Source organism: Tursiops truncatus, chromosome 7, assembly GCF_011762595.2.
Source record: "Tursiops truncatus isolate mTurTru1 chromosome 7, mTurTru1.mat.Y, whole genome shotgun sequence".
NCBI classification, from domain to species: domain Eukaryota; kingdom Metazoa; phylum Chordata; class Mammalia; order Artiodactyla; family Delphinidae; genus Tursiops; species Tursiops truncatus.
Window position 1 is genome coordinate 37,083,803 of NC_047040.1, and position 13,721 is coordinate 37,097,523.

The following is a 13,721-nucleotide window of genomic DNA, read 5'->3' on the forward strand; positions in this document are numbered from 1 at the left end:
AAATAAAAGATTTTTACCTTAACATGCATTACATCAAAAAGGGCTTACAATATAGCTTAACTAAAAAAAAAAATCACTTTTTTTCCTCAAATTATTTTGAAGAATAAAGGCAACTTGAAAGTCAGATTGAGAGCTAACAATAGACAAAGGACTCTCACCTGAGCAATTTTTCAGACACAGGTAAACAATGTAAATGAACATTTATGATAGAGTTGCCATAGGATCCAGCAAAAGATGAAAACTCTAATTTGAAAAGATACATGCACCCCAGTGTTCATAGCAGCACTATTTACAATGGCCAAGACACAGTAGCAACCTAAGTGTCCATAAACAGAAGATGTGATATATATACAATGGAATATTACTCAGCCATAAAAAAGAATGAAATGATGACATTTGTAGCAACATGGATGGACCTAGAGATTATCATACTAAGTGAAGTAAGTCAGAAAGAGAAAGACAAATACCATATGATACGCCTTATATGTGGAATCTAAAATATGATACAAATGAACCTATTTACAAAACAGAAACAGATTCACAGATGTAGAAAACAAACTTATGATTACCAAAGGGGAAAGGGAATGGGAGAGGGATAAATTAAGAGTTTGGGATTAACAGATACAAACTACCATATACAAAATAGATAAACAACAAGGTCCTACTGTATAGCACAGGGAACTATATTCAATCTCCTGTAATAAATCATTATGAAAAAGAATATATATATAATAATATATGTAATATATATCTGAATCACTTTTCTGTACACCAGAAACTAAGACAACATTGTAAATCAACTATATTTCAATAAAAAAATAAAAATAAATGAACATTATGAGATTCACACCTACATTTCAGTATAATGCTATTAGCAGCCACTGTGTAAAACCAAACAGAAATATGAATGGCTCAACTAATTTTTGAGGTTCTTCCAATGTGAATTAAATTTCAAAGCCTTTTGCCATAAGATTTCACAGGGAACACTTGCATCTTACCTTTTACCCATTTCTGTAAGTGTCCTTGTATCTTAGTCTCACAGAGTCCCAATTTCCTCAGCCCACTTAGCCCTTCCCTGAACAACAGGGCATCAAACTTCATCTGCGCAGATTAGTGTATTTTAAGCAGGTGAATTTCTTGTGGCTATTTCCGTCTTGGGCGTGTCTAGGTCTTTTCACCTATTGTCTTTTCTAAATTTCAGGTCCAGTCCTCTGGACACTCATAATCATAAGACGATGTATTTCATCTTAGTCCTGGACCATCCACTGTGTCTCTCACTCCCAATTCATTTGCACTGAATATCTGAACAATGCCACTTAAAACTGGATTTTTCTTTATACCTTCTTCTGTTCAGACCATAGACTCAAATTAACAATGCTCCCAATCATATTATCAATTCAGATAATTCTCCCAGGAACAAATTTCCCAAAAGTACCTTAGTGCATGTTTAAAGTGCCCAATTTTATAAAGCATATCAAAGAGACAGCAAAGTATAGAGAGCAAAGGGCATGGTCCTTAGGGTAGAAATAACTAGTCTCCAGTTGGTATTACTCCACTCACTAGTGACCTTGGGTAAGTTACTTAGCCTCTCTGAATCTTAATGTCTGCTTTTAAGTAGGAACTAATAATCATTATATATAATAGAGCATTACTGTGAGACTCAAAAGAGAAAATGTTCATGAATATTCTTTGTAAGGTTAACCTTTTTGAAGGGAGAGGAACATTTCATCATACACCTGGTCTCTGTAGGACTTTCAGTAGGCACCGACCAGGATATTGGGGGTTATCCAGAGTTGATTCATTCCTGACCTATGAGCATTTAAGACAGATCTTCAGTGAAAAACTGAAAATGTTTAAAAACAGCCATATGATATTACTATTTTAAACACTGAAAAGTGTAGCCAAAGTAATCTAGGCTGTTTCCTTCAGGCATTCTTTTAAAAACAGTTTAGAATCTCTCTTCTAGGGTATCATTTAATTGTGGTCTTGCCTGTAAGAGTCTCCCTATCTTATGATTCAGAAAAAGGCAGGATGATTTATTATTCAATTGACTAAAACTTTGCCTGTGAAAAAGAAACAAAATTTGCTTTAGTTATGGGATGTAGGTGGGGTGATTCATTAACTCAAATATATGTCTGATCCTCAAGTGACAAAGATATAAATTACTCAATTTAGATTAGAGGATATTGTCTTTTGGTGCCCTGGCATTTAAGAACTTAGCCCCTGCTTTCCCAGAGAGTTGTTATTTTTAATTATCCCACAGTGGTCAATTTCCTCATCTTTAAGTTAAAAAACAACCATAAATCTTCAGCTGTTTATATGCAGATGCACTATTAGAACACATTTAAATTTGTCACAGCCCACATGCTCAGAAATATCAGATGTTTGTGTGTATTTTTCCACATCATCAAGGCAAGAACCTAAAGGTATTGCTGAGATGGGATTAATCTAACAAGTAAAATACTGAAGGAAACTGTGAATTGTGATGGTAAATTAGACTGTGACTCAGCTTTTAAAGCTACTATTTCACTAGACTTTTAAGTATTGAGAGCTTTCACATTAAATATTATTTTTATATAAGCAGATCATATTCCAAATAAGATGACTGTCAACAGAATTATAAAACCTCTAATAGTTTCTAACAAAGCTTAAATGGGAAATCAGTGTTCCTCCGAATGCATGTATATATTTCCTCTACCCTATGCATGGTATTATACCATCCTTCTCCATGGTCTAAGTGCCAATCTTGACTTCAGCCACTATTTTTGGAGAGCAAAACTACTGCTGTCAGAATAGCTTTCTCTCATAAGCCTCTCTTCTTTGTGGTGATATTGCCTCATATCAAGACTTTCTCTCCTAGTAAGATAAGTCTTCAAGAAATAAATGTTTTATATCTACCCTACAAAAGAATCCACCTGCCTTGTAATGCTTATTTCTTGCCTTGACATGCAACTTTTACATGATTATAAAACTTAACCTAAAATGCTTTAAAACTCGGAACCAGTGGAAAAGATAACAATCTTTAGGTTGTCGTCTCACAGAGGACAAAATCCAAAGTTATTACAAGCCCCCAAATGAGCAAATATATATACTTTATATATATAATATATAGAGAGAGCCATAGTACATATGAACAAATAGTTTGCTGTTGACTACAGCCAAGATTATTTATATTCAAAATATGCCGGAAAAGTTTCAGGACTCTGATGTTTCTCTACGTCTGTTCTTTCAATGGTGAAGCTATGCATTAGCTCTGAAAAGTTGGCAGAAGGGGAGATGGAAACTGTGTTAGAGTGGATGGGGACGACGGGCTACTCCAAATCTCTTTCTGAGCTTCTTCACCACCAAGGCCTCTTTGCTGAGCCCTACACCCCTCTGTAGTTCCCTCAAGATGATCTTAGCAGATTGATGGTGGGAAAGGAGCACTATTCTAATAAACAGACTGGGGGTATCTCCAACTGAAGAAAATTAAAGTACTGGTTATAGATCTTCCTGTTGATAAACACACCAAAAAAAATTTGATGATGAAATAAGAGCAAATCCATTGCAGTTATCTATATATTAGGAAGACAGGTACTTCTGGCACTTTCCAAGAGAAACCAAAGTTTGTTTTTAGTTCCGGTGTGCTCTTGCCAGTTTCTAGCTCATGAGATGATGGAATTGACTCCAATGACCATAAGGTCATTATTATAAGGAGATTATTATAAGGTATGAGAACTTGACATTTATTTCAAAGCTAAATTTCCTCACTCTGGAATGAAAAGAAGAGGCTAGAGTACAAATTCCTCCTCCCCTCCAAATTTTTTCTTAGAGCAGCTTACAAAATAAAAAGTATGAACAGCACATTGTGATGCCTCTATCCCCTAAATTAAAGCTTAGCCTAATATTCTAGTGGGGCCCAAAAATTCGTCAGGCGTTGAGCTCAATTTTTTCTATCTCCTAACGTTTTGTGTTTAAGTTTCCAAATTATAATTTCACAAGAAGGGATCACATTTAATCAAGTTATATAATAAATAAACCAAACTGTGTTTATGTGTTCTCTGAACATTTCCAGATAAGACCTTACATTTGGATCTACTGTCTTCTTAAATTAATCAATACTCTACATGAAGGATTTAATCATCAGAATCAAGAAGAGTCTCATAAACTGGCAAAGCAACAGACAAATGTTTCAGTCTTTTATTAAAACAGTACAAGACATTGATTTGTCTATGAACACTGTTTCTAATATATGCATATCAAAGATAATTTCTATCTAACCTCATGATATAAGGGTTGATGTCTAATCTTAAGAATAATTTCAAAATATTAGGGGAAAATGGTCAAATGTTGTTCTAGTATTTTTAAAATTTTTCATTATTTTCCACAATACTGTTGCTTATACACTATTAGGAGTAGGGTACCAGTCATGATCACATGAGATTCCCACACAAGAGTAAAGGCTTTATAGCTCCCTAAACATGTTTTATTAAACTAAATTTGGGGGAAAATGTTCAGATAAATCGAATTAATAAACCTGTTTCCATAGGTTCCCATTGGCATTTGCTCTCTGAGCCTAACAAAATAAGATATGCTGCAAGTTTCTTAACAAAACTCAGCAAACAAAATCATTTTTCATCAGAACACACTCATAAGCCCCAGCGAGAACTCTGCTTATTCAATGAAAGCACAGTTTTGAGTCTCAATAATGAATTATTTCAATATAATAATTTCAAAAAAAGTGTACTAAAGCAGCACAAAAATGTGAATGCACCCAATGCCATAGAACTATACACTTAAAAATGGTTAAAATGGTAAACTTTATGTTATGCCTATTTTACCACAAAAAAAGAACATATTGAAGCACTGTACAAAACCTTAAGAGTAAAGGAAACATACCCAGGTTTCCCTACCTCTGACCTGATAAGCATGTTTAAACATCTAATTGTAATGTAATGTATTCCTTCCATGGTTTTTTTTTTTTTTGGTAAGTTGTTATTAACTGAATGACGATTCTTTGTTAAAACAGAACAAATTTACAAAAACGTTAAGAATGGCAATCAAAACAGCAGGTGTAAAACTGTGATTAGAAAGAAACTTATTTCATAATACAGAAATCTAGCTACAGAAATGCAGATACACTAAAGTGACATTTGCTTTTCTTTTTTAGTAAAAGAGGGTGGGGAAACATTTATTTTTGAATAGTTCTCTTAAGAAAGTCTCCACATAAAAATTTAATAGACTATAACTAAAAGGCAAGCAAAAATATAGCACATAAATCTTATTTTCACCATAAGGAGCCTATCTTTTTCTTATAGACAACCTATGAACTATAACTCTATACTAATAATATTCATTCTGGTTTTATGAACTTCCAAGCAAAATTCAGAAAAGGTTTAGTTGATACATGAAACCTTCAAAGGATTGTAGACAATATAATCTAGGACCCAAATGAGCCCCAACAGTGGATGCTGAGAGGCCTTTGGTCTCCATTCTTCATTCATTCATTCAACAAACAATGATAGGTACCTACTTCATGCTAAGAACTAGCACATTTAAGAGTTTTGAAGAAACTGATAAAGTCTGACTTTTATCTTAAATAGATCACTTTGGATGCGCACTAGAAGGATGTGATATGGACAAAACTGAAGATGGTGCAGTAGGTAAGCAGCACCAAAGGAAAGAGATGGTGATGGCCTGAGGTAAATAGCTAATAAAAGGAAGGGTGAGAAGTGTGAAGTATCAAGTAATTGGAGGTAAGATCAGAAGTTCTTGATTCAGTCTAGGATGACTCCTAGGTTTCTGGTTTGAATGAGACGTGAATGGAAATATTGCTAAAAGAGAGGAAATACAAGGAGAGGTAAAGTTGAAAATGAAGTAGGTTTACTTCGGGTTATGGTGGATTATAGATGAGTATGGGCCACCTAGGTGAAGAGGCTGGGCAGAGGAGAAGACCTAAAGGGAAAAAAAGGCTAAGGGGTAAGAGAACCAGGGGCGTGAATCTCACAGGAACCAAGGAACAGATTTGAAGGAGCAAGTGTTAGAAAATAAGATGTTAAAGTGGCTTATTGGATTCAGTCATCAAGATATTTACTGGGAACTTTAATAAGAGAATGTCTTATGTTGCCTTCAAAATGGTGAGGATGGTGACAGGGGTGAGAGCCAAACTGCAGCCTGAAAAGAGTTGAGAGCAAAGGGTTCCAGGAAAGCGGAAGAGCAGGTACAAAAGTCCTTTGGTGGGAAAGATGGTCAAGATAACTACAGTATAATAAGTGAGGGGTAGAGAGGCCCCAGATGAGAAGGAAACAACAGGCAGAGACTGAGAGTGATAGGCCAAGAGAAGGCTACCCTCACAATGCTGGCTTTATTGACTTATATTGGTGATAGCTCAAGGAATGGAATCCAAGTCTAATGTATCTATTAGATGTGCATAAGGTGTGTCATATATACCTATATTTAAAGTATCGTGTCCAATGCGTCTATGCCCAAATCCACAACCGTACCTGGCAGTTAGGCACTCTGGAAAAAACCCAGCCCCCGACACAAGGCCTAACTCTTCCCACAAAACTCCAGGAGTTGGGGATGGTGGTATCGTCACTACATCTGTTGCCTTCAAGTTTCAAGTAAGGGAAGGTTGCAACTGTAGAATTACACCATTTTTTTCACATTGAAATTTCCAAAGTTATTCTCTCACAGTAAACTCAAATTACTTAATGCAAAGTCACAAACAGGTGATGTCACTTATTTATGATGAGCACCATGTGACCCACCTGATGTCACTGTGTGGGACAGTGGGGGTGGAGGTCCTGATGGGCATTGCTGAGAAGTGGCTGAAGCCTGACCCAAGCTCTGTGAACCACGGGCTCTCCCTGGTGGCTCTCACTAAGCCTAGTTGGTAAGAAGCTGAATTTTCTTATCCATAAAGTTAAGTGTTCATTCTCTACACCATCTTATAATTCAAGAGGATTCATTAAAGGCAATGTGTGAAGTTATTCACGCACATATCTCTTGCCAAATTAAGTTTTATGTCTGTATTTAACATTACATTTAATTTATAAAAGGTGATCCATTTAATAAAATGCACTAAAGCCATCCCCTTTAGGAAACCTACTCCACTGTGTACATACCATGGCTGTGTTATGAAATTCACTGAATTATAGGAAGCCGGAGACCCTCTAAACATTCTTTTAAATGACATCTCTTAAATGACCCTCCTCACTTGAAAACAAAAATTGTTGATTTTCTAAAGGCAAAGATGGAATAAAATGTAGAAAGAGTCTATTTCAGCGTGGGTTCTTAGTACCTTTGATTTGTTTTGTTTAACGGAGGAAGCTTTCTGCTGTGCTATATCTCACTGCAATCATTCACTCATTAGAATTCATTAAGACATTACTCTAAATAAAAGTGGTTATCTCAAGTTCTTCTGCTGTATGGTTTCTACCCAGTTAGGGTTTTTCTGCAAGTATAATTCTCATCATGCATGTTCCATGCATTAGTTCAAAATACAGCATTCACTTATGCAAAGATTAACTGAACACAAACTATGTGCTAGACACCATCCCAGTGATTAGTGCTTTAAAAATCATTAATCCCAACACTAATGGCACCTGGAATAAATGCTTTCTTTCCATCACACACAGGTTTTTATAACTGATGAAATTTGTAAGTAGAATAATGACAAAATCTTCAAATTTAATAAATCAAACAAAGCATATAACGCATGCTTCTAAATCATTAAAAACAGCTTTAAATAACATTGAGGATGTTTGAGAACCAAAACCACAAAGGGGCACAAGAGCTGGTGAGGTGATATTTAAAAGGGAGTACTGGTAATTAAGTACAGTTAAGTTACAGCTTTACCACTAGGGCATTTATCTAGATACTTAAAATTGGACAAGAAAAAAATTAAGCTTTGAAATGTTCAAAATCTATAAAGGTCTTAGTTAAAATAATTTTTAAATTATTGCCACTTGACAAGAAAACAAATATGGTTTTCACATGGAGCTACAGTATAATTTTATGCCATGAGAAAAAATCTTAAATTACATAGCCCTACCTGTGACTCCATTATTCCCAGATGTTCTAGAAAGACCTTGCCACTAACAGTGTGGCTAGTAAGAGTTTGCTGCAGGAACCCAGAAGATGACATCAGTGGGTTTAGTCACACCAAAGTCCTGTTGCCAGGTTCTCATAGTAACTGCTAATAGACTGCAAAGCACATTATTAACCACAATAGTACTGGATTTTCAATAGGTTAACGTTTTTATAATGCCTCCTAAAATAACTGGAATAGCAAAATCAAGATTAAGGAGGCACATTCTATCAGTTTCATTTTGCAACAAGAGGCTTCTTTATTCTCTAGAGCATAATGAGTGGCACAGGCTAAAAAGGCTTTGGTTTGAAATTTTTAACACAACTGGGAAGAAACCAACTCAAAGGAATGGTAACAATAACAGTAAATCATACCAAAGTATCCTTTCTGGCTCACAATTTTAGGAACGCTATATCCTGATTTATATATTTTCAATGTTATTTATGATGTTTGTTCAATAACAGTGGACTAAAGGTGAAGAATTACCACTGCTTGAACTTTTTTCTATATACCTTCATCCCTGTGATTCATTCAAGAGGCAACATCATAAACCTAATGAAAAATCTCTGACCTGTCATTGCAGATCAATGCTCATAGGTAAAATCAAAGACTATTCACCTGTTTGGAATTTTTTTCACCTGTACAGAAATTAAGTCCATATAGGTGAGGAGATCTGGCCACAGAGGAAACCAGGTCGATATTGACTTTGGAAGCCCGTGTCTCCAGACGTCCGATCACTCTACTGTGCCATTGATTCTTGCCGTTTCTGTTTTGCCCACAGAATGAGGGCACAAACCCTGCTATTGTTTATTGTGAAACCTCACTAACTGATGGACTTTCTATTTTCAACTCTTATTTCCCTGCAAGTCCACGAGCATAGATGTTCCTTTATAGTGTCAACTGCCTTCTTGGGAAAGGCTTGTTTCTCACTTAAATCTCACCAATCTCCTCTTGCATCCTTCACAGTCCACTACTTTGTATACAGTAGTGGTACAAGGTACATCAACACTCCCACTTTTCTAGTCAAAAACATGATGTTTTCAACTAATCCAGTTGCTACATGAAATGCATGGTTTTGCTTATCGTTAAGTCCCAGGAGAATATGTTACAGTACTGTGTCTTAGCAGCACCAATATGAACAAAATGAAGTGGACACAAATAAAGGTCATCTGACAATTATTCAGTGGCTTCTGAAGAATGACATGCTGCTATCAATCCTATTCCTCTAAGACAGATGTCCACCTCACACTCAAAAACACTACATTTAAAATTTATCAGTAGCCTGTGCAACTCTCAGCAGAGGTGCCAAGAACCAAGTGGGCCTGGAGACTGAGATATGATTCTGTCCTTCATCACAAGACTCCCTACACAGCAGGCTCAGGAATTCTGGCTGAACTGATGCCAGAGCCTACTTTGTTGTTTCTGGTGTGAGGATTAATCAGAGGTGCTCTTTATAGAAGGCAACATGTCATGGTCCCTATAAAAAGAAAGTCTGTAATGAAGAATATGTAAATGTATGCTTTTATTTTTTTTAAGATTTTTTTTTTGATGTAGACCATTTTTAAAGTCTTTATTGAATTTGTTACAATATTGCTTCCATTTTATGTTTTGGCTTTTTGGCGGTGAGGCATGTGCGATCTCAGCTCCCCGACCAAGGATCGAACCCACACCCCATGCATTGGAAGATGAAGTGTTAACCACTGGACTGTCAGGGAAGTCCCAATGTATGCTTTTAATACCTATCTTGCTAACACATCTCTTTCAGTGTATTGTTGTAGAGATTAAATAGAATGCCCTAATTATTTCGTAGGTATAACTATATAATTAACACTTAATTAGGGCATCCATCAGAAACTGATATATGATTAGGGAGGCATTTAAACCTATGCATAATTTTTTTTCATTCCAACTAATGTTGCACATTTACTTAAACTACATTATCTGAAAAATTAAAATATCAATAGGAATGGAACATTATTAAATATAGTTCATGTCAAAAATGTTCCTGAAAAATGTTTGCATTTTCCTTTGTGTGCTAAATAACCAGTTCACAGAATAGTTTCTGCTTCATTTTGACTTTTCAATTTTTAATGGTAATATTTACCATCAAATATGAGGCACCAACATATTATCTACATTGATTTCAGTCACTTTGGAATTTAAACGTACTCTCCAGTCATCTAGATTTGAATAAAACATATTTAAAAATGAAAAGGAAATGCCCAATATGTTTCAACACTATGTGAGTTCTACCATTTGTTATCATAGGGTGTTATTGGAGCTGAGTTTCAGAAACAGATGTGATTTATAAAAATAAAATCATGTAGAATTTGAAAGTTTCTAGGAGAGTAGATCTTAAAAGTTCTCATCACAAGAAAAACAAATTTTAAATATGTGTGCTGATAGATGTTAACTAAATTTATTCTGGTAATTCTGTCACAATATATAAATATATCAGATCATTATGTTGTACACCTAAAACAAATACCATGTTATGTGTCGATTAAATCTCAATTTTAAAAAAGAAAATCATTCGGAGTTATATTAGCTTAAGTGGAAATAAGGTTATAGTCAGCCTTGCTACAGAGCATAAAGATGAATTAATGAAATAGAATTTGAAAAATGGTCAAATTCCAGGAATTCATGATTTTCTGTGCAACATTTGTTAGGGACAAGATTTCAGACTATATACATCATTTATAAATTCCAATTGGAGTAAATATAAAATATATAACTACCAGTGGTATTTCTTAGAGATAGAATCAGTGCCATTGTACTATATAGAAATAAACATGTTTAGGTTTCTCATTAAGAGAAAAAAATCTTACAAGAGATTTAAAAACAATAAATTTACTTTGTAAAAACATCTTGTAAATGTGTGTGACTCAGGACATGAAGATTAAATGTCAATTTTATAAAAGTATAATTCTATTGAAACCTAAAATACAATTCATTTGTAGTCTAAATCCATTTTTCTCTACACTCAGGGAAGTCTAGTCTACTACTTAATAAATAAATGTATATCATAACTAATGGACCATTTCTTGCATTTGCATTAAGTTTTACAGATTCTAAAATTTATACTTGTTATTTTAAGCTTCCCAGTTGAATATTTCTTCTGTAATAGATCCCTAAGACCAATCTCTAAACTTTGTATAAGGTAGATCCCTGAATCACATATAAAATAGAACATCAATTCTCTGACCCAATGCAATGTAAAAACACATCCTTAATATTTTTTTTCTCTTATGATAATAATAGAATATGTGGCTTCAGTACTTGTTACCATAGAGATGTAAAATCTTTGACTCAAATAGCTAACTTGACTTGAAAATCAAGATGAATCTGATTAAAGGTTTCAAGTTTTATCCATAACTTCTGGAATGGGTTAGTAGCAACTAACACTTTAATCCTTACTGTATTACCTCTCTTTAACTGAGTATCGGCATCTGTCCACGTACAACAAACAGATGGCAGAACTCAGAGAATGTGTATTCTCAGCACAGAGCCTCATTTAGGGTGAAGGCTCCCTGGTTAAAGCAGAAACAAATCTATTGTCTGAATTTAGAAAAACGTAAAAGCAAAGTATGTAAGGACTGTTTTTATTTGAGATAATAAAACTCAAAGTCCATAAACACCTTACTTATAGAAATTACTGAAATAATTAAATTTCTTCTCCCCACAGCATTTGGGTTGGGGGCTAATGGATTTTAGTGTCACGATCACCACCTACCTGTATGACTTTGTGACAGGCAAAAAGGTCTATATCTATTGTTCTTATTTATCAGAATAATGTAATAATTTCTGCCTAATTCATACAGCTATCTCAAGGATCAAAGGAAATAAAGCATGCTAAAGCACTTTGAAAAGCATAAAACTCCAAAGCAGTGAATTATAGATCCATCTTATTTATTAATATAAGTAAAATATGGCAATATATTAAAAGAGTAATCAATTTTTCAAAAAGTCAGGTTTATTCCAGGGATATAAGAATGTATCAACATTAAGCAAGCCATCAATGTAATTCAATAAATAAATAGATTAAAAGAGAAAAACAATATGATCCTACCTATAAATTCCTCAAAGGCAATAAACATTAATTCCAAAGAAAACTCTCACTAAACTGAGAAAAGAAGATAACTTCCTTCACATGATCAAAATCCTATTTCAGAATCCTAAAGGAAACATCATACAAACTGGTAAAGATTTAGGAGAATTCTCATTAAAATGAAAAATGGAAACAAAAGGCTACTATATTACTCTATATTTTAACATAATTCTGGGTACTTAAGCCAAAGCAATAAGGCAAGGATAAGAAATTAAGCATAAAATATTGTAAAGAAGGTGAAAGATCATGACTAGTTGCGGAGAAGATAATTATTTACCTAGAAAATTCAAAATGATCAACTGAAAATTATTAGAAATAATAAAACTGATGGTGGCAAAATAAAATATTAATGTAAAAAAATTAATAGCTGTCTTATACAATAATCTTCTAAATGTAATGGCAGGGATGGGTAGAAGTGAGAGGAACACATTCAAATTAACAACAGATATTGTAAACAAGCCAAGAATAAACTTAACAAGATATGTGCAAAAATTATATATAGAATTTTATTTCATTTAAAGTTGAAAAAGAAGGATCAAGTAAATGAAAACATAAAAGTTGCTGGAAAGATAATATTGGTAAAACTCAAATTCTCCACTAAGCGGTAGACAAATACAATAAAATTCTGATGAAAAGCCTGGTGGGATTGTTTCAAGGGGTGGGGTGGAAGTGGCATTTCAAATAATGAAGGAAACAAAATATTATTCAATTATTAGTGCTGAAAAATTCACTATTCATTTGAACAAAAAATATAAGTAGATTTCTGTTTCATGCCAGGCCAAAAAATTATTTTAGATGGATTAAAGATGAAACAAAGCATGGAAGTACTAGAAAAAATGTAACCATATATTTCTATAGTTTTGGGGTGGGGAAGATCTCTTCTTAACAAATAAATCAAGGCCACAAGCCATAGAGGAAAAGCCTGATGGAAATGAGCACATTAAAACTTTGTCCAAATTTTTAAAAAAATCTCAAACTGAAAAATATTTGATATATATTTCTTGATTTATAAAAAGTGTTCGCAAACTAATTTTGGAAAAGACAAATTCACAAAATTATACAACCACTTCAAAATTAATGAAAAGATGCTCAAACACAAATACTTATAGGTACTATAAACACACAAATAAAGTTATTACTTTTGCATATCAAATTATCAAAGGTTAAAAAATGTGAGGTTATGGGGAAATGGGAATTTTGTTAAATATAAAATGGTACAACTTTTTCAGAAGGCAATGTGATGATATGTTTTAAAATGTTAAAGATGTGTCTACTTTGATCCAGCAATATCATTTTTGAGACTTTATCTTAAGGAAATATTTGAACAAACGGGCAAAGATATAAGTACATGGCAGGGACTTCCCTGGCAGTCCAGTGGTTAAGACTTTGCCTTCCAAGCCAGGCAGTATGGGTTCGATCCCTGGTCAGGGAGCTAAGATCCCACATGCCTCACGTCCAAAAAACCAAAACATAAAACAAAAGCAATATTGTAACAAATTCAATAAAGACTTTTAAAATGGTCCACATAAAAAAAAAAAGTAC

At 34.1% G+C, this 13,721-nt stretch overlaps 1 protein-coding gene across 2 annotated transcripts in view; it reads right to left on the reverse strand.

Annotated features, from left to right (window-relative positions):
• The window catches only part of PLCL1 (phospholipase C like 1 (inactive)), a 355,583-nt gene that overhangs the window by 73,030 nt on the left and 268,832 nt on the right, over positions 1–13,721 (reverse strand). The gene's annotated exons all lie outside the window — the stretch shown is intronic.